The sequence below is a fragment of the Sciurus carolinensis genome, chromosome 5 (assembly GCF_902686445.1).
Source record: "Sciurus carolinensis chromosome 5, mSciCar1.2, whole genome shotgun sequence".
Classification (NCBI taxonomy): domain Eukaryota; kingdom Metazoa; phylum Chordata; class Mammalia; order Rodentia; family Sciuridae; genus Sciurus; species Sciurus carolinensis.
This window is the reverse complement of record NC_062217.1, coordinates 25,661,454-25,689,344: the sequence shown is the minus strand read 5'-3', so window position 1 is coordinate 25,689,344 and position 27,891 is coordinate 25,661,454. Positions and strand designations below refer to the sequence as shown.

General features: G+C 39.4%; 1 pseudogene; it reads right to left on the bottom strand.

The window, feature by feature from the left end:
- The window catches only part of LOC124985536 (uncharacterized), a 282,243-nt pseudogene that overhangs the window by 34,448 nt on the left and 219,904 nt on the right, over positions 1-27,891 (bottom strand).

Sequence of the window (27,891 nt, the reverse complement as noted above, 5' to 3'; positions counted from 1 at the left end):
CTGAATCTTCACTACTAGTTAAATACTATGTCTTGTATCTATTACTTTCTGCTTCAGACAATAACTTTTTCTGTTTTATTATAATATGAAAATACTTGCAATACATATTAAAATTCTGTATGAAGCAAAAAGTATGTAGCATATGGTTTTATAGCATATCAGTTATAGTATGGACAGGAGTCACCAGTCAAAAGCAGGAAACTTGTGCTATACAGTATGGGAAATTCACTTAGCTACTCCACTTAGCTACTATTTCTAGATTGTTACTGTTAAGAAAGTTGAGGCTGCCAAAACAGCACTGATATTTTGACTATTAGTAATTGACAATGGAAGTGAAGGAAGTTAAGAGTTCCCAGAACTACAGACACATATAACACAGTCTACTTGACATCTCTACTGTATTAGTTTCATAATGCTGCTATAACAAATTGTCAAAACTTAATGACTTAACACAAATTTTTTATCCTGCAGTTTTGGAGGTCAGAGGTTTCAAATGAGTCTTAGATTAAAATCAAAGTACAAGCATGGTAGTGTTCTTCTAAAGACTTCAGGAGAGAATCTATTTCTATGCCTTTTCAAGCCAGGTGTAGAAAAAAGGATTTCACAAAATATACAGAGGCTGCCTGCCTTGCTTACTTAGCTTGTGGTCTCATGTTCTTAACTTCAAAGTCTGTCACTCCAACTTCTGTTTTGATCATCAGGTTTCCTTCTCTGACTTTGACATTCCCACTGCCTTCTTGTAAGGACCCCTGTGACTTTGTTGGATCCACATGGATAATCCAGGAAAATCTCCCATCTCAACATCCTTAACTTCATCACATCTGCAAAGTCACCATTGCCATATGTGGTAACATGTTGCCACATGGAGATCTTTGGGGTCGTGCTTCTGTTTACCATGTCAGCAGAGTTGTTGAGAAGATCTCAGAACTAAGCAACTGATCTTTCCATGCCCACTGCCCCTGTTCAAACCTTTCTACCTGCAGTCAGCCTGCATTTCAGTTGATGGCAAGTTCACCCTTCCAGTGGCCCAGTGCAAATAACCTTCAGTCATCACCAACTCCTCTCTTTCTCTCATATTCCACCTGCAATTGTCATCAGTGATCTCTGGTATCCTTTCAAAAACATATCCAGCACCTGACTACCTCAACTGTCTCTGCAGGCAGCACCAATCCACTCCACCATCTTCTCTCAGTGGAATCCCTGGAACCACTGCCCACAGAGTCTCCCAGGTCCCACCCTACAGTCTACAGCCAAGAGGGTCTTTTAAAAGTACAAATTATATCACATAACTCCTCTCTTCAAACTCCTTCAATGTCTCTCCATCTCATTCAGTATAAAAGCTAAAGTTCTTATGACAAGTTCAGTAATAAAGAGGCAAGGAAGAACAGTTTTCCAGGAAATGAAAGCCACTGGTATGGCCTGAGCAGACTGTGAGAGGGAATGAAACAAGTAAGGGCATATGAGCGAGGGCTGGGTACCCAGTTAGGAAGCCTGACCTGATCCTAAGGACCAGTACTCAGCAAAGCCTTGGCATAAACAGGTCAGCACTTCAGGAACTTAGCTCTGATCAAATCCTGAGATGAGAAAAAGTGGGCAGGGTAAAGGAGGGCACAAGGACTGGGAGGCCAGTAGAGGGGCCCAGCAGAGAGGACCATGGCAGCAGAGAAAAGGAGGAGTGGACAGATGTGTGGCTATTTAGAAGGCAGAAATGGCAAGCTCAGAGATGGCTCAAATGTGTGGTCAAGGGTGACACCCAGGTTGGGACCTCAGTCAGTGGGTGTCTAAGGTGGCACTGTTCTCATGAGCCAGGTGGGAAACTCTGCAGGAAGAGCAGCTGGTTCTGACTTGCTGAGATCAAGGTGTGTGGGAGATATTCAAGACAGAATACTAGTAAGTGATTTGCCATATGGAATTGGGTGAAAACTTAAGAGATATTGGTTGGAGATATAGACTTGGAAATTTTCAGTTTGCAAATGGTTATTTAAACCATAGAAATAGGTTTTTTTTTGTTTTTTTGGTTTTTTTTTTTTGTTTTTTAATCACCCAGCATGAGCATACTGAAAGAAAAGAGAAGAGATCTTAGGACTGAGTCATTTAAGGGAAAGAGAAGTCTACAAAGGAGACTGAGAAAGAAGAGTTGGAGAGATAGGGAGAACAGCTACTAGAATCAAGTCTCACAGACAAATGTAAGAGAAATCAGAATTTTAAAGAACAGTTCTTACTATCAATAAATGCTGCCAACAGGTTAAGCAAAAAAGAACTGAAAATAGTTCATTGGATTTAGTATTAAGTGAGCTTTTAGAGATCTTTCCAAAAGTCACCCCAGTGGAGTTCAAGCCAGACTGCATTGGTCTATGAAAGAGGAAGAGAAGAAAGCAAGAGAAGAGACCTCTCACAAAGTTTCACTAGAGGCAGAGATGGGGCTGTCAAGGCAGTGTCCGGAGAGGAAGCAAAAGTCAAAAAAGAATTTTTACTCATTCCATCTTCTTTCTTTCCTCCCTTTCTTTTTTGATTACTTATTTCCTTCTAAAGTGTCAAAGATAAATTCTAAATTCTAATGGAAAGAAGTCATCAAATAGAAAAACAGGAGATTATAGTCTATGAGAAGGAAAGAGAAGGCTCCAAACATGGGTAGGAAAATTACCTTTGGGTCTCTACTCAAATGCCACCTGTCAGATAGCCATTGCTTGACACTAGAAAATAGTTCATCCATCTCTGTGCAAGGCACTAGAAATAAAATGAAGCTTCCATTCGTTAGTGGGAGCAGAAGCCATTAACCAGAAGACACTAACAGTTTACATATCTCATGGTAAGTGACTGCTGTAGTAGCACAGCAACCAGGGAGAGGATTCTGAGAAGGTGACAGAGTAGGAAGCATCAGGAATACATCTCCCTGTCCAATCAACAGTTGTTCAATGTCACTGTTTTGGGACTCTGGAGTCTATTGAACAACTGCAACATCCAGGAGAAGTCTTGGACTGTAAATCATCCTTAATAACAGTCAATTTCAGATCTTAGCAGCTGAGCTAAGTCCACGGCAGACAACCATGCATATGTTCCTGGAGTGACTTTCCTGCATCTTGTGGGAACCATAACACGTAGACTCTGCCTTTCAAATACTGAGTATTGGTGTTCTGATTACTGATTGCTGCTTCTGATCAGGGAGGTGTAGATACAGAGGCAGAAGGCATCTCTCAGACTGAAGTGATTTCAAGGGGATTTAAAAGGCTACCATCTTTTATCTATTTCATTTTTCTCTTTTCCCCCACGTGGGACGTTCTAACTGCATATATGGGGAAAATTAGAAAGGCACCACACAAGCCTAGGGAAAGATGCAGGCTTTGATAGGACTGAAGTTTAAACCTCAGGCTGGCCCTCAGCACCAAGACAGCATACAGTGATTAAAAACAAAACAGCAAAGACTGGAGAAGGGTGAGAACCTGATTCCCAAAGCTGTCAAATGTTCAGTTTTTAACAACAACACAATCACAAAGTATACAGACATAAAAATTATGACTCATTCAAAAGAATTTTTAAAAAGGCAAGAGAAATTGTCCCCATGAAAGACTCAGTGGCAGATTCACTAGGAAAAAGAAAACATTTAAAATAACTGTTGCAAAGAAGTTTGAAGAAGGAAAGAAAGACAAGGAGAAAGTCAAGAAAACGGTGTATCAGCAAATTTAAATATCAGTAAAGTGACAGAAAAACCTAAAAAGAAACAAACAAACAAACAAAAAACTGAAGATGGACAGTATAATAACCAAAACTGAACTCTCCCTAGAGGGATTCAGAATTAAGCAGGAATAAGACATAATAAATCTGAAGCTAGTACAATAAAAATTATTGAGGCTGAGGAACAGAAACAAAGGTTGAAGAAAAGTGAAGAGAGCCTAAAGGACCTGTGGGGACACCATCAAGAGGACAAACAAATGCATTGTGGGAGCTCCAGAAGGAGAAGGGGGTTGACAGAGAGAATATTTGAGAAATAATAGGTAAAAGTTACCCAGAAGTATGAATGTGCTGAATATAAACATCTAAGAAGCTCAACAAACTCCAAGTAAGATCAACCTAAAGAGACCCACAGTGAGATATATTATACTCAAATTATAGGACAGCAAATGCAAAGAGAATCTTCAAAGTGGTAAGGGAGCAATGACTTGTCACACACAAATTATTCTCAATAAGATAATTAGCAGATTCCTCAGGAGAAACACTGGAGGCCAGAAGACAAACAGCTGATATGTTCTAAGCGCTAAGACAAAAACAATGCCAACCAAGAAATGTCTGGCAAAACTGTCCAGCAAAACTGTCCTTTAAAAGTGAGGAGTAAATTAAAGACATTTGAAGGCAAACAAAAGCCAAGGGAGCTCATCACCACCAGATCTGCCCTTCAAGAAATTCTAAAGAAACTCTGGCTGGTTAAAATGAAAGAACTCTAGACAGCAACTGGAAGTTGTATGGAAAAACAAAGATTATAGTAAAAGTAAATACAGGGGCAAGTATACATGTTGGAATTCTTTTGCCTTTAGTTTGCAATTTGACATTTTCCTTTCTACATAATTTAAGAGATATGTGTTTTGAAAATTACTATTAACTTGTGTATTTGGACATGCAATGTATAAAGATGTAATTTTGTGATGTCAACAACTAAAGAGGATAGGAATAAGACTGTAAAAAAAGCAGAGTTTTATCCACTGCTGAAGTCAAGATGATAAAAATTTGGGTTGTTAAGCATAATCCTTATAGTAGGCACGAGGAAAATAGCTAGAAAATATACAAAAAAGGAAATGAGAAGAGAATGAAAATGCTTGACTACAAAAAATAAATAAAACATGAAAGAAGACATAAATACAGGAAATAAGGACCAGAAGAGTCATTATGATAGAAGTTTTTCATTATCATTAATTATTTTAAATGTAAGTAGATTAAACTCTCCAATTAAAAGTCAGAGACTCAAATAATTTATTTTTTTAAAAATGATCTACTCTATACTGTTTATAAGATGCTTATTTTAGATCCAAAGACATGCATAAGTTGAAAGTAAATGGAAAAAGATACTCCATGTAAACAGTGTCAACACATGGGAATAGGGAAAGCTATACTAGATTCAGAAGGAAAAAACTGTAAACAAAAAAAATTTACCAAAGACAAAACACATGTATTAACAAAATATCCAGCACAGCAAAGGGTATTACAATTATCAACATTCACATACATGACAGTAGATCATCAAGATACATAAAACAAAAATTGACAGAATTGAAGAGAGAAACAGTACCACAAGAAGAGTTGGAGAAGTCAACACCCTATTCTTTTTATTCTTGAATTTTGTTTTTAGTTGTAGATGGACATGACTCATTTATTTATTTATTTATTTATTTATTTATTTTTATGTGGTGCTGAGGATTGAACCCAGTGCCTCACATATGCCATGTAAGCACTCTTTCACTGAGCCACAACCCCAGTCCCAACACCCTATTCTTAATAATGGAATATTATACAGAAGGACCTTAATAACACAATAAATCAACTATATCTAACAGATCTATACTACCCAACAACAATAGCATGCACATTAATGCAGATGCACATGGAAAAATATTTAGCATGGATCATATGTAGGCCACAAATTAATATCCAAATCTAAAATTAAGACTATGTTTAAAAATATAGACACCACACAAAGTATCTCTTTAACCATAATGAGATAATGTTAGAAATTAATAACAGGAGGAAAACTGAGAATTTTATAAATTTGTAAAATCTTAAATACACTCTTAAACAACCAATAGGTCAAAGAAGAAATCATAAAGGATATCAACAAGTAATTACAGTTGGATGAAAATGAAAATTATATTCAAAATTTATGGGATACAGCAAAAGCTAAGGGAAAAATTTATAGCTAAAAGCACACTAAAGATAAATACCTATATTTATAACTTAAGGAAACAAACTGAAGGAACTAGAAAAACAACAAAAAAATTGGTTCTTTGAAAAGATCATCAAAATTAAGAAACCTTTAACTATATTGACTAAGGTAAAAGAGAAAAACTCAAATAACTATCATTGAAAGTTATAGTGGGGACATTACCACTATTTCTAAAGAATTAGAAAGGGTTATAAAAGAGTACTATGAACAATTATACACACAAAAAATTGGATAACCTAGATGAAATGACAAGTTGCTAGAAACACAAAACCTACTAAGTCATGAAAAAATAGAAAGTCTGAATAGACCCACGACCAGTAAAAAGACTAAATTGGTAATCAAAAATTTACCAACAAATAAAAGCCCTGGACCTGATAGCCTACTGGTTAATTCTGATGAACATATAAAGAAGGATTAACACCAGTATACTTCAAACTTATCCAAAAAAATCGAAGAAGACAGAACACTTCCTAATTCATTCTGTGAGGTCATCTTAACCCCTGCAGAAAAGCCAGGCAAAGAACTACATGAAAGTAAAACTAAAGATCAATACCATGTATGAAAACTGATATGAAAATCCTCAACAAAATACTGGGAAGCCAAACTTAGCAGCAATTTAAAGGATTATACGTCATTTATCCCTAGTATTTATCCCTAGAAAGCAAGGATGATTAAACGTGAAAACTGATCAGTACACCACATTAACAGAATATAGGGGAAAAACAAACATCTCAATTGATTCAGCAATAGCATTTATAAACATTTGATATCATTCGTGATAAAAACTCAAAAAAACTAGGAATAGAAGGAATTCACTTGAACACAATAAAAGCCATACAAGAAAAATCCACAGCACATGTCATTCTCAATAGTGAAAGACAGGAAGCTTTTCCTCTAAGATCATCAATAAAAGCAAGGATGCGTATCCTCACTTATTGTATTCAACACAATACTGGAAGTTCTAACCAAAGCAACTAGGCAGGAAAAAGAAAAGACATCAAAATGGGAATGGAAGAAGTAAAATTACCTCTGTTAACAAATGATATGCTCTTCTATGTAGCAAACTCTGAGGGACCCATATCCATCATAGTTAGAACTAATGTGAATTCAGAAAAAACAGCAGAATGAAAGTCATCATACAAAATCAGTTACATTTCCATAAAATAACAATTAAAACTCTAGAAATTTTCAAAACAATTTAATTTGTAACATCAAAAATTAAAGAATAAAATACTTAGGAAATAACTTAGTCAAAGAGGCAAAAGACTTGTACAATAAAAATGATATAACAATACTGAAAGAAATTAAAACATAAATAAATATACATTCCATGTTCATGAAGTGGAAGACAATATTTTAAGTTATCAACCCTATCCAAAAATAATCTCCATATTCAATATAATTCATAGAAAGATAAACATGGCATTTTTTACATAAATTGAAAATCCTTCCTGAAATTCATATGGAATGTCAAAGGAACTTGAATCATCAAGTTTTCAAAACAATCTTGAAAAAAGGAACAAAGCTGGAGAACTCACACTTCATGATTTTACAATTTTCTACAAAGCTATGATGATAAAAGTGCTGTGGTCTGGCATGGAAACAAACAAGAAGATCAGTGGAATAAAGTTGAGTCCAGAAACTTTGGATATGTAGCCAAATAATTTTTTATAAGGGCACCATAACCATTCAAGGGGAAAGATAGTCTCTTCAACTAATGGTGCTAAGAAAACTGACATCCACCTGCAGAAGACTGACATAGGAGCCTTACCTAACACCATATTCAAAAATCAATTCAAAATGGTCAAAGACCTAAAGGTGAGGTCTAAAACTTTCCTAGAGCAATTAGAGGGAAAAATCCTGAGGACACTGGAGTTGGCAATGATTTTGTCAGTATGACACACAGGACAAAAGTGAAACAAGAGACAGACCAACCAGACTGCATAAAAATTTTTTAACTTCTATTCATTAAAATATACTATATTTTGATATTTATATGAACCTAAAACTGCAGTAAAATAAGTCTCTCACAAAAGACACTATCAACAGAATAAAAAGGCAACCTATAGAATAGAAAAAATATTTATAAATCATATATATGACTAATATCCAGAATATAGAGAGAACGCCTAACATTCCACAAAAAACAACACAGAACCTGATTTAAAAAATGAACAAGGAACTTGAATAGACATTTCCAAAAAAGATGTGCAAATGGTCAATAAGCACATGAAAGGATTCTCAAGATCACTCTAACCATTATGAAATGTAAATAAAAACTTTAAGCAGGACAACACCTCACACCTATGAGGTGGCTACTATAAAAAATAACAAGTATTGATACCAATGTGAACAAATTGGAATCCTCGTGCATTGTTGATGATTACAAAATGGTATAGTTTCCAATGAAAACATTGGTGGCAGCCCCTCACCCCCACCAAAAAGTAGAATTACCATATAATTCCCAAATCCCATTCCTAAATATATACCCAAAAGAATTAAAATCAGAGTCTCAAAAATATATTCGTACACCCACCTTCAAAGCAGCATTAGTCACATAGTTAAAACATTGAAGCCACACATATGTCCATCAAAAGACGAATGGATAAATAAAGTGTGGTATATACATACAATAGAATATCACTCAGCTTTAAAAAGGAATGAAATTCTGATGCAAGCTACACCATCGATGAACCTTGGGGACACCATGAGAGTCTAACCAGTCACAAAAAGATAAATACCATATGATTCTGTTTATATGAAGTACCAAGAGTAATTAAATTCATATGGAGTACAGTGGGGTTGCCAGAAGCTGCGGGGAGGGCAAAGGTGATTTGTTGTTTAAGAGTTCTAGACATAGATGGTGGTGATGGTTGCTCAACAATGGGAACAGACTTTATTCCACCAAAAGGGGCACATAGAAATGATAAAGATTGTAAATATTATGTCACGTTTATTTTGCCATGATAAAAACAAATAACTAAAAAGAGCAACCAAGACGAGAGTCTTCCCAGGACCTGGGGAAGCAGAGAAGGAGTGGCCAAACCAAGTCCTATAAATGGCCAAGCATAATCCAAGCTGTTTGAGGTGGCTGTGAACTACTGAAATGACAGCCATTAAGGAAATATTCGTTAGCACCTTCCTAGGAATATGATAGGCGTGGAATCAGTTCACAGTGTGAGATTCTGCTGACAGTTCCCTGTTTCTGGTCTGTGAGCCACCATCAGAAACATCACTTTCCCCTCAGCCCACTCCCCCTTCCTCCCTGCCGCCCCAGCTGGCAAAAGATCTGTGGACCAGGTGGGTCCTGGCTTCCTCTTCCCCTCTCTCCCTTTCCCACAGTCCTCATTTCTGCTGCCTTTAGGCTCTGAAACTTACGGTGTGGATTTGGATCCTTCCTCCCTAAATCTCACGTGCTGGGTAAAGCAGCAGGGTTCAGAGATGAAGACTGGATCATGAGGACTCTGACCTCAACAGTGGATTAATCCACTTGATAGATTAATAATTTGAATGGATCACTAGGAGGTAGTGAAAACTATAGGCAGATGGGGCATGGCTGCAGGAAGTAGGTCACCGGGGTTGTGGCCTTGGGGATATATCTGTCCCTGGCTTTCCTCTGCCACGCCCTTCCTCTGTGATGCTTTTGCCTTGGAGCCAACCATGGACAGAATCCTCTGAAACCATGAGCCAAAATAAATCTTTCCTCCTCTAAATTGTTCTCCTCAGGTAGTTCAGTCACAGCAATAAAAGGCTAACACAGAAGTGAGACAGTAACACTGACGTGCCACCATGAAAACACACTTGTTGAAATATTAATGCATTTCTTTCTTCTATGCTTTCTCTGACTCCCCCAAGCAGGCTCAGTGCTCTCCCATCCCTGGGCAGCTTGGTGACTCTCAAAGAGCAGGAATCACCAGGAAGACACATTTCTTCTTGGATTTGGTTTCCAAATGCTAAAACCCATGGAAGAGAAAGGGGTGTCAGTCGGATGAGAGGAGGAACTTCTGTAGGAAGAGCCCAGAGTTTGAGAGAGTGCACCAAAATAAGTTTCTGAAACCACAAAGCAAAGAGGGCTTGGTTCACAGAGGCAGGCAGGCTAATGTATTGGTTGCTCTTCTGCCAGTAAAAACTGGGAAGGAAGAAACAGCTGCAGCCAGGACCAGGCTGGGATCCCAAGAAGCACAAGTTCCTGGGTACAGAAGACAGGTAGCACACTGATTGACCCAAGGTGACCTTGTACATCTCAGAGGTAAGGACTGTAGACCTGAGATTCATAATCAAAAGAATGTGTGATAGGTGCTGCCTCTGACCCCAGGACCTTTGTACAAAGAAGAAGGGTAAATGCTATAGAGCAGCTAAGATTAAATCTCCTTGTAGTTCAGAGTAGAGAAATTGTTTAGAGTCAAAATTAAGCCATAGAAAATAAAGAGACCCACCTAAGATTCATCACTGGTATGCTAGCCCAATTTAAATAAAATGGAGAAATCGCATCCTTAATCAAGTGAAACATTTGTTCAACTTGTGCTGGACAATGAAGGACAGTCCACCTCACGTACACATGACCCTGTGATGTTCACTTACATTCTATCCTGCAAGACCAAGAGTAGCAGGGAACCTGCCTGCACGAGTTAACACAGTGGCCGTCTTAAATGAACTGCCTAATTCCAGCCCTCAGGCTAAACACGCACTGGCCCTCCTGCTTCACCTTCCTCTTCTGCCTGCAGCAGTTGGAGTCATTTTTAAATGTGTGAATGATCATGTCACTGCTCTACCAAGAAGCTCCCTTTTACACTTACAGCAAGACCCAAACCATTGAACCACCATATATCCTTCATCTCCAACCGTGATTTATCTGGTCAACAACCCCCCGCCTGCCATTCTCTCACACTGACCCTCTCTCTGTACCCACATTTTAAAGGATCGTTCCATGAATAGACCAACTCCTTCTAATGTCCCAGGTCTCTAACATCTCGCCTGCCTGGCTTTCCCTAGGTCTCCACCTACCTGGTGCCTGGCCCTGAGTGGTCAGTCAGTAAATACTGAATGACTCAGTGAGGCCCCAAACCACAGCACAGTGCCTTACAGGGAGAAGGTGCCAGTGCTCTCCTTCCTCACAAGCCCCTCGTTAGGAAGGGCAGGGGCAGAGAGACAGGAACATGGGCCAAATCTGTCCTACAGAGGCATTTTAAGTGACTCTCACCATGTAATGATTTACACTCATTATCAATAGGCATAAATCAAGGAAATCTACATAAAATATCCAGATGCCCAACTTAAGGTGGAAAATGAGATGACCTGGTACTGATGGCTAGTGTTCCTATGCAGTGGTGATTGGTGGGCACTGTGCCCATGGATATACCCACAATACAACAGGCATAGTACACACTAATGGCCCAGCGATCCTAGGCAGAGCCATCAGCAGAGCCCCCCCCCAGGAGAAGTACACGCTTCCCTGTCCACCCACCCTTGCCCCTCATACTGCCACCCCAGTGGAAGGTACATGGTGGCTTTCATTTGACCTCAGCATCCCAACCAGCTCCCCCTGACTGGGTCCTATGGACCCCCAAAGAGAGTACACTTGGAGCAGAAGACTCAACCTTCATCACATCTTGACCCAGATTCATGGGTCATCCCTATCACCAGTAAGCCAAATCTAACTTACTTTACACCTGTGTCCCCCGACTTCCTACATTTTGCTGGGGGGTCTTTTTCTGAGGCCAGGAAGCTGGTAAGGAGCTCCACTAGTAAAGGCAAATTCATTTTCTATTTCTTAGCTGTGTATCTGAAATATGTGTATCCATAATATTTCCTTATATGTTTCATCCCTCATCTAAAAAGGCATTACTATGTTGTCCTGATCTTCATAAGTTTCTTTCACTGGTTAGGTCTTAGGAAAGATGAAAATTCATCCCTAAAGGTCCACAATAACTAAGCAACAATTTTCTGAGCTGCCTAGACTCCCCGGCGCCTCATTCCAACAGCCGACCCCCATGCAGAATCTTAGCCCCCGGTGCACTCACAGCTCACCAATGTTATCAAGCACACCCAAGGAAGGATCTTAAATTATAGGGAATCAATATAAATCCCCCTCTGCAGGCAGGTCTAAGCTGGTTAAACTGTTGACAAGAAACCATTTGCATCTCTTGATTAGAGGCTGGTCCAAAAGCAGTTGAGTCAAAGTACTGCAGAGCTCTATTAAGAAGCAATTGTTTGCAATGACAAGGAAAGTTGAATGAACAACATCTCAGCTGCAAAGGGGCCTGTTCTCATATTAAACTAATATTTAGACACAAGCTTACAACATTTCAAACTACATTACATTCAGGTGGAGGGGGATGAAGTTCCATTTCCCCCCTGAATTATTCAAAATCTTTAGTTTTTAGTACACATAAATATAGTCCCCTAATAAAAAACGCTCCCTCTGAGAACTACTTCAGGACTTTGTTTAATCCAAAGGCATTACTTTGAATATTTGGTAATCAATGGACTTTTAACATTTTTAAAGTGATAATGAAATAACAGTTCATATTCAGTTAATATTTTGGTGGTGATCAGTTTTCTAAAAACTTTTCTAGAGACTCTATATATTCACATTCTAATCTTTTTCCCGATCTCTTCCTTCACAAATCCATTTCTCTAACTTTCTGTTTTCTCAATAACTTCTTTGGGTGGTGGTATAGGGACAGAAATGGAAAGGTAGAGTGATTCCTAAGATGTTATCACTAATGAGGATGGCACTTTTGCTTTACAAGACATGTACAGGTTTTCAGAAACAAGAAGATTTGGTGATAAACCTAGGTGGCTCAAATAGCATTCCCCACTTTACAACTGGAGAAATTAAAGGACAGCCATGCTCAACTACTAGACACAATGAACATCTCTCTCACTCTTGCTGCAATATCCTCATATCCCTAGTCAGATAACAATCTACCCACAGTCTTTTATTGCTTTAGTCCCAGCAATGGAGGGACTCCTACACAGGTCCCTATGTTATTCCTTTCTGTCTCTACCCTTCAGTGACTTCATCTTCCACATTAGGGGCTATCAATGTGACCGCACACAGAACCACTTATTTGTTTTAAAGAATTCTGTTGCCTGGGTCCTTCCTCTGCATATTCTGACTTTACTATTCTCTGTTGAGTCCTGAGCTTTAGGTTAGTTTTCCATTGAACAACCAAGGTAAAGAGTCATGCAGGACCTACGGCCCTAGCCCAGAGTCAGACTCACAGCTTGTATGCCAAAATGCCTCAGGGACACATGCTCCATGTTGTTTGATTGGTTGGCTGGTAACATTGATAATTTCAGTCATTTTTAAGTGCACAGTTCTACAGCTTCATTCACTTTGTTCTACAACAGAATGTTTGTTTTTTATGCAAGAAGTATATTATGTTATTTTAAATGTGTTTATAATTAGGACATTGCATATAAAAATACAGATGTCTGGACTGTGGCAACCAAAAGCTAATATGACCTCCCAGCAACAGTCACTAGGACAGGGTGATGACACCCTCTTCAGGTGGGGCAAGTGTCTCTGGGTTGCCTCCTCATCCTGAAGTCACTCCCAGCCTGCTTTCTATAGACAGGCTTTACCTTAGTCCATCAGTGGGGCCATGCCTTTTCAAGCCTAAAAATATCCCATCTTTTGCTCTCACGCCCCTTTCCAGCCACTGCCTCTGTCTCTCTCTTCCTCTTCCTCATCTCCCATTCACTCCTCAAAACCCTGAACTCTGTCTTTGTCCTCCTCCATTGCACTGAAACCACTCTGTCAAAGACCAATGACCGTATGCTGCCAAATCACAGGGACACCTGCAACTGACTCTAATGCTCTGTGCCCACTAGATCTCAAACACTGCGTCCCTGGGGAGTCTCTATGACCATGCTGAGTCCTGTCCCCCTTTGCCTCCTCTCCATGCAGGGTTCCCTTTTGCCCCACAGCAAGAGGGGAGATTTCTTGTACTTGGTGGCTTGCTCCCACCCACTAACAAGTTCAAATACAATGGATTCATCAAGGGCTCAAGGACAGTCCAACAGACCTGGTTCTGAGTTCTCAGCTCTGTCACTTATATGACATATACACTGGGAGTCAGGGCCAGTTATGCAACTTGAGCCCTAATGTTTCTATTTTTAAAAATGGGGATAATTTCCACTCCAAAACAAAGCAAGGGTATGTGAAAATGTACACAGAGGTCTATCCAGTAGAACTTTCTGAGAAAATGGCGACATCCCACACACAGGCTGGTCAATATGGAAGCTTCTAGGTTCATGTGGCCATTGAACACTGGCAATGTGTCTTAATTTTATTTAATATTTATTAATTTAAATTTAATTTTGTTTAATTATACAGGGTCAGTGGCTCCATGTTGGACAGCACAGCTCTGGAGGGATAAACAGTAAAGAAGTATCAGCAAACACAGCTAATATCATAGTCACTATAGGAGAGGGAATAAAAAGAGCCAACTTCTCCAGTTCAAACCTCCCACCTGAGCCTCAGGCTCTGCAGAACCAGTTGAGTCCTAGTCCTGTTAGAAGATCTTATGCTTAGAAAAGTGGTTAAAATTCATCAGAGGACACAATAAACATTCAACAATTGTTTTGTCCCAACAATTTGCATCTGGTGAGGAGGCAGGCATGGGGTCATGGTTTCCAGGACAATGGGGAATGGAACTTCACTACAATCATGTAGAGACCCCCACTGCTCGTTTCTCTCTAGATCCAATTACACTATTACACAGGGCCAGTGGGTCTACAATGGCTAGCACAGCTCTGGAGTGATACACACTAAAGAAGCATCAGCACATGCTCACACCTGGAGCATACACTGGGCTTCTGCTCTGTGCAGCAGGTAAGTTCTTATATCTGTGTTTATCAACACTTTTCTGTGAATCACCATCACCTGTGACCAAGCCTAATCCAAATGACCCCAGACACTTTCACGTAGATACCCACCACCTTCCAAAGCCCTGGATGAAGCTCATCATCGTTGCCACCTTCCCAGAGTTAACTCCCCTCCCTACTCCATCCGATCAACTAACCAAGCCTGAGCCATTCTAGACAGCTTCCAAGCACCAAATCCAGCTGTATAAACCCAAATTACTTCACATGCTATTAGAGGAAACCTTGAAGATTATCTTCTCCCATTTTCTGATTCTAGAAATTAAGAAACCAAAAAGAGATCAATAAAGGTAAATTCATTAGGGTTCTCTGGAGAAACAGAATCAATAGGGTGCATGTTTGCATGCACTTGCAAATGTGTGGAGAGAGAGAAAAAAATTTTAAGGAATTGTCTCACACAATTATAGAGGTTGGGAGGTTCAAAATCTGCAGGGCAGGCCAACAGCCTGGAGACTGAGAAAGAGCCAATATTGCAATTCAAGTCCATAGGCCATCTGCTGGCAGAATTGCTTCTTACTGCGGGGAGGAAGGGTGTCAATCTTTTCTTCTCTTCAGACCCTCAGCTGACAGCATGAAGCCTACCCACCTTATGGAAGACAATCTGCTTTACTCAAAGTCCACCAATTTGAAAGTTAATTTTATCCAAAAAATGCCCTCACAGAAACATCCAGAATCATGTTTGACCAGATAACTGGGCACTGTGGCCCAACCAAGTTGACACATAAAATTAACCACTGCCAAGTTGAGGTAACTTGACCAAAGGCACTGAAATAAAGCCAGAGAAAAACCTAAGATAAGCTTTATTAAAATACAAGAATATCATTTCCTTCATAGCTAAAAGTGTTTTTTAAAACATAAAGAGAAATGTTTGATAAAAGCATCTATACTTGTTACAAAACAGGCAGCTTTACTTATTATTAACATTTGTAATTATAGTAACAATATAATACATAGTTCATATTTATTGAGTTAGTAAGGACCATGCTCTGTGCTTATAGCTTTCATAGTATCACGTTTAGTCATCACTGCAAACCTATGGCATTGTTGTAGATTTTTGCAATCCCTGTGTATTCTGTTTTCGAGTCACATGCATAGAGAGCCAGATTCAACAGTGCATTTCAATTGGGATGATTTATTTTTGTTTCTAAAAATTAAAACCATAACATTAACCACTGATACCTGCCCATATATACTTCTGAAAATTAAAACACTGCTCCCTTAAGGTTCCTGGCAACAAAATCAACTTTAAAAGGTGGACATGCATCACCTCTTTGGAATCTTTTCCAAATTCATCAGACATTTCCAAAATAAACCAAATCTGTACATTTGCTAATCTGAGTTTATGCCATTCTTTCAGATAACACAGTCACTACCAAAGTCCACAACCTCTTATCCAAAAGCTTAAATACCCAAAGGATCTAAAAACAGAAAGATTTTATACTTCATTTAATAGCAAAACATAACCTAAACCCATATAAAGCTATTTATACTCTGCTTCAAAATCCCATTTAGCACATGTGTTCATGTTTCGCTTCAGAAATATTAATGTATTTAATGCAAGATGTTGTCCCAGCCCTACTAGGAATGTCATGTCATGCTGCATATGATACAGGCATAAGCTAAAAATGCAAAGAAGGGACAATTCCTGCACATACTTGGTCCTAAAATCTACATAGGCCCCATTTTACAAATGAGGTCTCCAAGGTTCAAAAAGAAGCCAAATATAACCCCATCAGATGTCAAAGCCAGTTCAGGCATTCCTGATCACTGTCCCCTATCCATTCACACTTCCGCGTGCAATTACAGAAAGTGGGCGGCAGGCCATCATGCAGCATTGGAACCAGGAACTCTATTTTGTGAACTGGGAGTTAAAAGCACTGGAAGGTCCATGATTTGCTCACATATATGTGATCTCATCAAAACCAAATGCAGAAGTCTCATGCAGACCCCTTTTATTGATTCTAGGAAGAAACCAAAAATTTCTCCCAAAAGAAATAAAGGAGGGAAGGAAGGAAGGAAAGACAAATTTAGAGTTTTTCACTTCCCCCAAAAGATACTCAACTACATGAGATTTCAAAAACTGCTGATAATTCTGTATTTTTCCCCAACTTACTCTTCTCCACATCTTTCCAATGCTTCCTACTTAAGTAGAATGAAGAGAATTCACCAAAGCTCACTTGATTACTCAGCAACCATCATGATATCAGGTAGAAGAAATAGGCAAGGATGACCACAGGCCTTTGTCCCAGGCAGTAATGAAAAGGGAAGGTCAAATTGCTGCCAAATCTACTGAAGATGTGGCCAGAAATGGGAAAAGAAACAAAGCGAACCAGGAGCCAGAGGAACCTTAAAAATGAAAAGATACGAGGAGAACACAGAGCAAAGCCAGAGCCCAAACAAGTGCTCAGTCTGGGAGTGTTGTGCAGTGCCCATGGCTAATTTGCCCCTGCTGCCCTTCCTATGGTGAGCTGAAATTAAAGAGAAAGGTGTTCAGTAGCAATGATAAGACAAATTTTTAGTCTTTGTAGTTGTTAAAATAATACTCTGGCCTGCATTCCCAGACACCCGCTGGCTCTTCCCTTCTCTCTTCCCTTCTTATCCATTTCCTTTGGTTGTAAGTGCTTCAATGCAACAAGTAGTGACCTAGGAACCAACTGAGATACACCCCTTGTTCTCAATCTTCAGCCTGTCTCAGAATCACCTGGAGCATGTCAAGAGATTGCTGGTCCTGCTCCCAGAGTTTCTGATTTCAAAGGCCTGGGCTGGGGGGCCCAGTAATCGGCATTTCTAACAAGTTCCCAGATGCTACTGCTGACCTAGGAGAGTGCTACTCAAGAGAAAGACAAGGTGAGCCGAACATGCAATTTAAAATTATCTAATGGCCACATTACAAAAGTAAAATATAATGAGTCAGATTAATTTTAACAACACATTCACTTCACAGAGCTCCCAAAATGTTATCATTTCAACATGTTAACAATATCACATTATTAATGGGAGATTTCACATTCTTTTTGTCAGACTAAGTTCTCAAAATCGAGTGCGCATTTTGTATTACAGCGCCTCTCACTTCGGACTAGCCATGTTAAAAGTGCTCAACAACCACATTTGGCTTCAGACTGCTGTACTAGACAGCATGGGTACAGAGATGGTCACTGTATAGGAACAGAAATGCACACAGCAGGCTGATTGGCTTATGCCGGAGTGTCAGTACCTGATACAGAGAAGTTAGGACTCTCTAGGGGATGGGAAGGTGAAACTGCCAGGAACTCTATGTGAGCGATCAGAGGCCTTTTGATACAAGAAAGCAGAGACCCTTGTGCTTCATTCTGCATGAGAGGGACCAGAGACTGCGGATCCTCATGAAGTCCCGCCCACGGCCCTCTGCCCAAGGCCTAGGTAGAAGGCCTGTTATGCTATCATGCTAAGCCCAGGTAAGACTATTATAAACAAACCCCTGCACCTCTTCTGACTATAGCATGTGCTCCCTTGCCTAGGTCCAGGTAACCCTGATTTTTTCAACTGTCTCACTGTCTCCATGACTGGTTTCTGCTTACCCGTGGGACTCTCTATTATGGTCCATCTATACATTCTAATTACTTGGTCCAAATAGCACCTTAGCAATTCACTGGCATCCTCTGTCACAGTCAAGATTGATTCGCTGCCTAAGAATCCATTTCCTACCCCCGACAAAGAAAGGAGATAGACTCCTTAGGGCATGCAGGAAAGGCCGCAGGACTGGGAAGCAGTCCTCTGGCTTCTGTGCTCCATCCGCACAGAACAGAACCAGATGCCTTCACACCCGTGTTAGCCCTGGGGTGACACATTAGTTGGCCAGGCTAGCCCTGGGCCTGCGACCTTGGCATCACCAAGAATAACACAGGCCAGACAAGTCCTCACAGTGCCAGTTTCCTGAGGCGGCAGGGCCACTGATGACAGTTAGAAAAATGCAAGTGACACAGTAGTCACCAGGCAAAAGGCCCATTGGCAAGTGCCACTCAGGTCACAGTGCCCTTGCCCATACAAGAACAGCAGACTAGGCATGCCATTGTGCCCCAAGCTCAACGGAAACAATACTCCTGGCTTTGGTTTTCATCCATCTCTTTATTCATGTTTTAATAAGGTATAATTTACATACAATCAAATTCACTCCTTTTGATGTACAGTTCTGTGAGTTTTGACACAGTCATGTAACTAAAGCACAATTAAATTACAGAACAGTTCCATTGCCCTCCTGATTCTTTATAGTCAGCCCTCCCTAAACTCTGAGTCCCTGGAAATTATTGATCTGCCTTATGTTTCCATAATTTTGCTTTTCTAGAATATTATCAAAATAGAGGCATATAATATGTAGCTTCCTCAGATTGTATTCTTTGGTTTTGTATAATTTGCAATTTACCTATACAGGTTCATGTATGTTCCTACTATTTTAAGTTTTTTAAATTGTGGCAAATTATACATAATATAGAATTGACCAACATCCTGTTAGAAAAGATATGAATGAATCAAGACACATCTTAGAAAACCCAGTAAAGTCCAAGCTCTAGTCTGTGGTTCTAGTGTTATTAATAGAGCCACTTTTCTTCCTCAGAAGTATCTTGAGTTTGGATATAAAAAGGATATGACTATGTCTGCCACAGGGAAAAAGTTTCTCTGAAACATTCCTGGGGGAAAGAGAAAATTTTAAGTCTCCATGGGAAGGTATTTGACAATGCATACACAGCTGATACTCACTTCTAAGATTTTATCTGCACATGCCTATAAAACATCACAGCACCAGAAGCAATCTAAGTAGGCATCTATAGAAAGCTGGTTACATAAACTGTGGTGTATCTACTCCCCCCAAAATAATGAAGCTCCCTATTGCTCTGATATGGAAAGCGCTGCATGATATGACTTTAAGTAAAACAGAGAACAAGATACAGAGTATACTATTTCTTTTGTGTAAGAAAGGGGGATGGTGAGAGGAGCAATGTACAAAGAAACTCCTTCCTCTAGCTATGGAGGAAGGGGTGGGCTGGGTGGGCTAGAAGTGGGGGTTGGGAGCAATAACTCTTCTTTAGAAATACTTTCTAATATCTTAAAACATTTTTTCAACAGTGTTTATTAAGTAAAAAGAAAAAAACTAGACTGAAATATTCCTTGCAAAAAGAACTTACAAATTTAATGGAATGAACTTTTTATTATAATCAATTTATTTCCAATATTCAGACAATCAATACATTTACCATTTAAGCGCTAAATATACTCAATAGCCCTCAAATATCTGGAAAATTACTTCCTTTAAAAAAATTCATTCTGTGATTATTCCTTTTCAAAATTCATCACATAGTTTGAGCATAAGAACGTTCCTCCTGATCATGTGCCATAAATCTAAACACATACAAAAAAAGTGACTCCCTAATTCTCTTCAGGAGCCCATGCTCATTTCTTTTGAGGAGAAATGAACACTGAAAAGAAGAATCAGGTAAAAGTAAACCAAAAAAAAGTTGCTCCAAATTTAAAAACACTGTCTTAATATTGTTTCAATTTGTGCATTAAATGGCAACATGAAAACAAAGTCAAGCATTTTCTAAGCCATTAAATCCAGATTCTTACTTTTCTTTATTTTTTCAATTTTAAATCTGGGAATCACACTAGAACTAAGAGGACTGACCATGAGATAGCTCCCCCAAACCTAAATTGATACTGACTCCACGTTTTACCATTAAACTATTAACTAGCAGGGATTTTAAAATCTTGTCCTCGAGAATCTCTGAATTTCTAAATTTTTCTTTTTTGCAAAAAAATAAAAAAGCATTGTTTTTAGCTGAGAAGAAGCAATATACCTTAAAGTATATGGTAGACTTTACACACAATTTTATTCTTTAAAATGGGAAGGGCCTGATAATGGTTTTCAGGATGCAAAGGCACTATTAACTTTCAAGGGTAATTCCTGTTTATATAATTTTTAAAAAACATAGGAAAGCACTAATTTGGTGACTTTCTGGTTGAATTTATAAGCATAAATAGAAGTCAATAGCGACTTGGTCATGGGAACCATCTCTCCCAATGCAGAGCACCTGACAGTGTTAAGTCCTCAGCTATGATCACAATACCTGCCTCAAATAAGCCTCTCTCCATTCAGCTTCCTTTCAACCTCAGCTCCTTCATAAAACCATGTGTAATCTAGAAGTCATCCTAACATGCTCATCAGTACTCCTTGCAAAGCCCAGGTCCAGAGACTACAGATACCCTTGAGGAACAGGGGAAAGAGAGACTTGCCGCACTGACCAGAGCACATAGGTGGTTCACTCTGGAAAGGTCATACTGAGTGAAATGAGGTGGTAAATTCCAGGAAAGGAGCCACACTGGCTGGCTCAAGTGTCCTCAAGTGACTGTGACTGTCAGAGCCTAACAGCTTTGATAGCATCCCTGGCAAGGACCTGGGCAGATGGTGCAGAGTCTACTGATCAGTCACAAGAAGAGGAGTAATGAGGCCACAGAGCCATGAGTGTAGTACATTAGGTCACTGAGGCCTAGAGACATGCTGTCATCTTTTAACAAAAGGAAATTATCATGAGGAATTACACTCCACGGGATGTGCATACCTGTAATACATTGGGGTCTCTATTTTAAAATGCACTGTAAACCATCATATCACAGTAATTTCCAACAGATGTGAGAGATCACTATCTTGGTCAAGTTCCATGATGAGAAAGATGTGCCTGCTAGGCAGATAAAATGCTGTAAGAATTCACACAAGGCCAGTTATATGAGTTCTACATTTTAAGGAAGAAACAAACACATAAATGTTGCCCCCTTCCCATTCTCCTTCCTGTAAATGACATTCAAGCTCTTTGTTTTATGTTATTTAATAGTCAAAGTTTGTATTCTGAGGCTGTTTCTTTAGATATTCTATTCTGTTCACTAATCAGCATTGTATCTACAAAGTGAGAGGTCAGGGTTCAGTCTATTTTGTCCTCGTCTGAATTGTTGGGTAGGACTAGAAAGGTATCTTCGACATTTGTCTGTTTCACTTAACTTGCTATGTTCTTAATACACTCTTGAAAGTCAAGGATAAAAAAAAAATTAAAAAACAGTTGAAATGCACATGTGGCAAGAAAATGCAATAGAAAAAAATAAAGTTTTTTTAATTTGGCAGAGAAATTCTTTCAGAGTCATGCCACTGCACTTTGTGCAACACTGGGATTTAGAAGTCCTCTTTCCATCTTAGAGAACATTGTTGGGTTAGGAGTCTCTTGCAGAAGGCTGTGGTGATCTGAGAAAGAAATAACAACTACATTACAACTGGAAAAAATATGATGCTGAGAAAGGTTCGATTTGATAATTAGTATTTTTAAGCCAAAAACATTAAGTGGGCAAAGATGATATCTTTTTAAGTTAATAAGGTTTCAATTTCCCATTTAAGAAATAATAAACCCTGGGCTTCACCAGCTCAAAAAAATGAATTAGTACACTACTGGTCTTTTAAATTATCTTTTTATTTATCTTTCTTCACCCAGTGAAGGAAATTTTAAAAATTTATTATTTTGATTATAATAAAGGTTTTTATCTTCACCTGATACTACAGCAAAATAACACCGTGATAATTGCTGTTCATGTGAAACTATAACAGTATATAAATGTCTTTTACAAAATTCTATTCTGTCAAGTAACTGCTTAATAGAAAGCAAATTAAGAAACCAATCACCACATAGGCTATGTTTTAGAAATGCTAGAAGTTGCTGGGAACTAAGAAAACATTTTCCTATTAAATACACACACACACACATGCACACACACACACACACACACACACACACACACACACACGAACACGCACACACACACGTGGGGTTTCTAGGTTAATTTCCCCAAACTAAATTGAATCCATCAACAGTGAAGTATAATAACTGCTGAGTCTGGTCATTAAGATTTTCCTTTCCTTCTTCCGAGGACCAGCTAAGAGCTTCTGGGTGAAGACTGTTAGCAACGGACAAAATGTCTACAAAGCTTCTGGGCTGTCCTCTGTGCTTTCTCTGAAAGTCTGTTTCCCAGCTCTTCACTCCTGGAGTTTTTCTGTGCCTCATGCCGTGACTTTCCTACCCAGACTGCACTCTTCCCCCAAATGGGTTGGGATCCCAAATTGCCCAGCTCTTGGGCTTCTTAATCCCAATGCCAGAAACCTGATTTACCTGAACCTCAGAGCTGCAGCATCCCCTGATCCAATCCATCTCCCAGCCTTACTCCCATGGAAGTCATCTACACCACGAAATGTGCCCTGCTGTGATCTATCCGAAGACACCTGCATCTTTAAAAAGTTGACAAAGTAAAGCAAAGGATTGCGTAATCTGATACAATTTCAGGCAACGTGAACAATAAGCATGGAAACACCTGAGCCAGGACCTCTACAGAGCCAGTCAGCACTACCCTAAGTCTGCCCGGGGGTCAATTCTTCCAGCTTGCACTGCTCTCCACAGCTGCTCCTCCCTCACTGTGGAATCGCAGACCAGCTAAGAGCTTCTGGGTGACAGCCCTAGGACACAAAGGCAGAAGCTGGGAAGGATGGGACCAGGGAGGAGGCCAAGTGAAACCAGTGCCTTAGTGGAAGGTTGGGGGATGGAGTGGTGGTTCTGTAACTGTAGCTAAAAGAACAGATCTGGTGGCTGCCTTCTGTCCTATTCCTGTTAAATTTCTCTGCCAAATTAAAGAACTGTATATATTTTTTCTATCACGTCTTTCTTTTTACTAAGCTAAAATTCCTATTCTCAAAATTGGTCTAAATAAAAACCAGTTGAGTTGAAATATTTTACAACACTGGGTGGTTTCAAGTGAAAAAGAGACACAATCATGAGAGTCATTGATCATAACTACTTAAATCTACTATGACAAAAATAAATACAGCTGACTTCTCACACCCTCTCCCTTCCTCCACCCACAGCCAACGAGATACCCCTGCTGTCTTGCCTGCATTTGTGAACCTGAGGTTATGCATAGCTCACTTCTCTTCCTCAGTCCTCCCACCAAATCCAGAGTCATACATTGTGGAGAGTAGGTCACATATGTCCATGGACAAAGTTCAAAAGGGGAAAGCACACATCATCAAGTCAAGTCCCCCTGCACCTTCCCTCCTCCCAACCACCTGTCCTCCACAAAGGCAACCCATACCTCCCTCCAGGGTTAGCCTACACATATTTCTTTATCATTAGGATTAGCAAAACATACAGATTATTTTGTTCCTACCTACCCAAACCACTTCCAATACCTTGGAATTTTACCCATTCTGGTCCACATACAACTTTGTTATTACTTTTAACAGCTAATCATATGCCCTTGTATATATGTAATATAACTTGATTATTCCCTCACCAATAATCAAATAGATACTTATAGTCCTGCTTATTTTAACTTCTAAATATTTCTCATACCTACTCTCTTTTTCTTTTTTTTTTTTGAAACAGGGTTTCACTAAGTTACCCGGGCTGTCCTCTGACTCATAATCTTCCTGCCTCAGTCTCCCAGATGGCTGGGATTACAGGCATGCACCTCCATGCCTCACTGCATATCCGCTCTCCCCTGTCTCTTGCTCCTGCATTTCTGCTGACTTTACTCTGTGCCTCAGTATCCCTCCCGGACTACCACAGTAGGCTTGCAATTGACCTCCTTTGTTTCTTGTCCTCCCTCTTATCCATCCTTCAAAATGCACCATAGCGTATGGAATCACAATCCTTTCCACATCTGTCTCAAGCTTAAAATTCTTTAGCAGCTGCAACTACACACCCACTGAAGGCCAGGTTCATTTGCACCCTATCCATGATCCCTACAGTGTCTGCCTCATTGTAGTCAAGCTGATTTAGTAACATCAAACTGTGATCCTCAGACAACATCAGGCCACCTACCTCTCTGCCTTTGCTCATACTGTGCCCTCCTCCTGGAACACACTCAGGTCCCATTCATCTAACTCTTCACCAAGGCTTCAAGAGAGCTACACCCCCACCCCCACAGGAGGTCACCTTTGACTCTTAGAATGAGCCAGGCTTCCCCAGTTGCCTGTGCCTGCCTGCTCCAGTCCCTGGTATGACAACACAACATAATCTCTTTCCCTTCACTGTGAGCTCCAGCAGAGGAAGAATCCTGCATGGCTCACCTTTATGACGCTCATGTGGTCCATTCTCCATGAACTGATACAGAAAGTAAAAGAGAAGCTAAGAGGCTATAGGAGATGGTGGCGAGGCTGGTTTGGGAACTGAAAACTCCCAAATGAGAAACCTGCTTAAAGAAGTCACTGTGGGTGTCAGAGGAGAAGACTTTCAGGACTCTAGGCCAGGGAAGGGGTCCAGGGTAGGAAGCAAACAAGTCAATGGCAAGAGCATTTAGAGGCCAGCCAGTTAGGAGATGAGGTCCTCATGTAGGGACCTTTGGATAAAGAAGAAAGGAGAACGAAGGACATCTCTGGATTAGTTTTAGGAAACCAAGAAACTCAAAATAAATGCAGTATCTTGACCACTAGGGTTGGAAAGGATTGTGATTCAAATTCCAACCCACTCAACACTAACGGTTTCAATAACATCCTGCTGCCGCCAATCGAGTCGGGCTGCCTACTGGGTTAAGTGCGGAAGTGTTAATTGTCTAGAATTTCCTCAGCACTGCAATTTCCTGGGCTTGATCAAACGCCCATATGGAACTTCATTTTCTCCTTTTATGACTGAAGGATTATCACTCAGTCCTCACATTTCCCCTAGGGAAGCAAAGGCTCCAGATGCACCAACCCTCGTTATATGATTTTCCAAGAGCTATGCATATTTTCTTTGTATATTTAGCTTTGCCATTTATTATTCATTCTACCAACTATCTAATCTATTAATGTGCTGAGCTTTCTTTATAAATCATGAATTAGCTAGGTGGCATTTTGGTGAACAGTAAAACTGTCAGGGTGCGATGTGTGGAAGCCTTGTGCAGCAGAAATTTCCTCTTGCTATCCATCCTCAGAAAAGAACACAAAACTGTCCAAAAGTAACTGTGTGTTTTTTTTTTTTTTAAGATTTTCAGTTCTAAAGGAATATAGAAGCTGTATGTTTTCTTCATTCACTTATTCATTCGAACAAATACTTATTATGAGCCTGCTGCATAACAACCCCTGCATTAGGTGCTAAGGAATGAAAACGAATGAACATAATTCAGTATTTTACAGTTCCTTCAACACTCAGTTATGTACCGAAGTCATAACTGGGTCACAAGATGTAGTCTAGTTCTGTTCCCTTAACACAGAAAGTGCAAATTCATGGCCCACAGAGTAAATTCAAACATGATTCATTTGACCCAAATTGTTTTTAAAAATGTGACTCAGTATTTTAAAAAACTAAATCAAGAGATTTCACAAAATTAAACTAATTTTAATATTTCCACCTTCTCTTGGAAAACACAGTGTAATATCTACAATATTGAACTCACATTCTCACAAAACACAAGTCCCCCAGAGCCAAGTTGCAGCTGCTCCTCTGTATGGGGTTATGCTTTCTGCAGAAATACAACCCAACCCTCAGGACACCAGCACTCTGTCAGCTTTCTGCATCTGCACTAGTTATCCAAAGTGAACAATAAGAGGCAGACTGAGAGGACAGTGTGAGTCAAGAAAACCAGGAGAGAGAATGATTCTCTGAAGCAGTGAAGAACCCTCCTGCAAGCTGAATATGCAAACGTGGTACACACAGCGCAGTTCACTCATGTATGTAAAACTGGGGCTGCCAAGGGTATCTGTATCTCCATCCTCTGCTCCAAAAGTAATCCATCACCTACTGGACAGTGGAGAGCATCATTAATTTCAGTCTTTTTCTAGGACTAAAGTCCTTAACATCTGATATCAAAATAGAGATATTTCTTATCTTCTTTCTTCCCTATCAAGCTGTAAGGATCCTATCTTCTACTTCCCACTTGCTTTGGTTATTTTTCTATGAGTATCCAAAGCTGTGCTAAAATAAAAATGTGACTATTCTCCCCATTCATCTCCAACACTTAGAATTGACCTGTTCTCAGTCTCATTAGTAATCAGGAAAATAAATTAAAATTACAGATAGAAACTTTGTCACAAAAATCCATGGCCAGAATGTGATGAAATAAGGAAACTTGAAAATAAGATGCAGTCACTTTCAAGAGCAGTTGGCAATAATTAGTAAGGTTGAAGACGCAGATGCTCTGTGACTCACAGTGGGACTTATAGTACGTGCCCCAGGGCGGTGACTTACGACTTTTTCCCTATGACCCTCAGTGAGGAATACATTTTACATCATGACCCAGTGCAGCTGAGCCTGCAAAAGCGCGCGTGCGTGCACACACACACACACACACACACACACACACACATTTAATGGAAAAAATCATTTAACTAAACACCTTTTTAATGCACAAGTTATTGTTTATATAATATACAATTTATAATCTTAATTTTTATGTTAGTTACAATCTATTAATTTGACTTCATGACTCATTAATGGATGACAGCTTGAAAAACAGTGGCGTAGGAATACCTCTCAGGTGTCTAAGGCATTATCAATCAGAAATTTTGTTACATTAATTTTGCCAAGATTTTAAAATTAAAAATAGTCTCAGTGTCTATCAACTTCAGACAGGAAAAATAAAATATAATATTCACATGATGCTCATACCACAGAACAGTTAAAAAATAATATGAATGCATCTATTTTAGGGTTAGGGATGTAGCTCAGTTGGTAGAGTGCTTGTCTTGTATGCACAAGGTCCTGGGTTCTAATCCCTGCACCACAAAAAAAAAAAAAAAAATCTATTTTAACCCCCTGCAAAAAAATGCTAGTATTTCTTTTCTTAAAAAAAAAGCAAGCTACATATAATCTGTATACTTTAATCACACAAAATAAAACTGTATATATTTCCTTGGATATATACATACACAAAGTAAAAGGATAAGATCATTTAAGGAAATATATTATTTCCTATTTCTGAATAGTGTTTTTCTTGAGGATGGTACTAAGGGAAGGGATTCAGATAGGGATTTGAAGCATCCAAAATATTTTTTCTATTTTTTTTTCTTTATCCAATGCCAAAAAATCATAAGA